The sequence below is a fragment of the Penaeus monodon genome, chromosome 38 (assembly GCF_015228065.2).
Source record: "Penaeus monodon isolate SGIC_2016 chromosome 38, NSTDA_Pmon_1, whole genome shotgun sequence".
Classification (NCBI taxonomy): domain Eukaryota; kingdom Metazoa; phylum Arthropoda; class Malacostraca; order Decapoda; family Penaeidae; genus Penaeus; species Penaeus monodon.
The window spans coordinates 2,557,659-2,558,862 of NC_051423.1; positions in this window are offsets into that span (position 1 = coordinate 2,557,659).

Consider the following 1,204-nt stretch of genomic DNA (forward strand, 5'->3'; position numbering starts at 1 on the left):
AAATGTTAGTGTTTTGCATTTCATGTTTCCTTTCTAGAATGACCACAGATTACTTATGAGGGACATTTCTGTCTGTGAGTGTAATGGTTCTAAAAGTGTTGTGTATGGAAAAGGTGTGACATCATTAACAGAGTTCATTAAAAATGAATAAAAGAAATCTATTTTAAAGAAATTGTGATAACAAAAATGTCACTTTGTTTTAAATCAAGATATTTCTTCACCAAAATATTCTAGTGTCAGCTTGTGTAATCAAAATCATAGGATCAGAAGTAAAGTGACAGTTAGTTCTGATTTCCCTTAAAGTAAAGGATGCCCCCCCAATCTGTGAAGTCTGTGATGTTAAATTTGAATGTGTTTGGAATGAAAGTTAAACTGGACAATGAATAGACTTCTCCCTCCATGCCTTGGTAACATCCACACTTTATTCAAATGGGTCTGTTATGTCACTTAGTTTCAATATTCGTTGAAGGAAGAAGTTTACAACCTGTTCTCCGAGATCATGACACTATTCTTTCCTTTTTTTGTTCGCCATTATGTCAAATTAACACATGGCAGTGATCACAAAGCCCATCACTGAAAAACATGCCTATTATTAGTTTCAGATCTGTTGTATAGGGACTTCTAATTACAGCACTTACATGTTTTCTAAGAGGCCTGAGTTTCACTAAGGAAAAGAGTCAGTATAATGTAATATGTCGACAGGTTACTTGTGGAACTTATTATCCAAGTTTTTTATTTGGAAACAAAAGCACAGATGTTTCATTGCAACAAAAATCTGTGGATATTGTCAAAAGATTGTTAACCAATATTTAGTTTTGTGTTATTACGTAAAGTTTATTTTTCTTCAGTGATGACAGCAGATTGACTTATGCTTGTGATTAATATCAGACCTGAGTTAAAACCAGAAATTTTAATTATTGGATAAAACTGACTCCCTCCAAGAAGCTCTTTATATAAAAAATTATTGCTGGAAAAAGCCAGCAGCCATCTAGTAAAAAACTATATAAGATGAGATAATTAGGTTTAAAGGAGATTGTTGCTCTTTATGGATGAGAAATGAATATATGTGATCACTTTGAAGTCCAGGACCAATCCATTGATGTGGTATGTCTGTGAAGGTCAAAGTGAATGATGATTCAGTGTCATGTTAAATTTTTATCGGGAGTTATATTATCCAATAGGATCACAAATAGATGGAGATTTA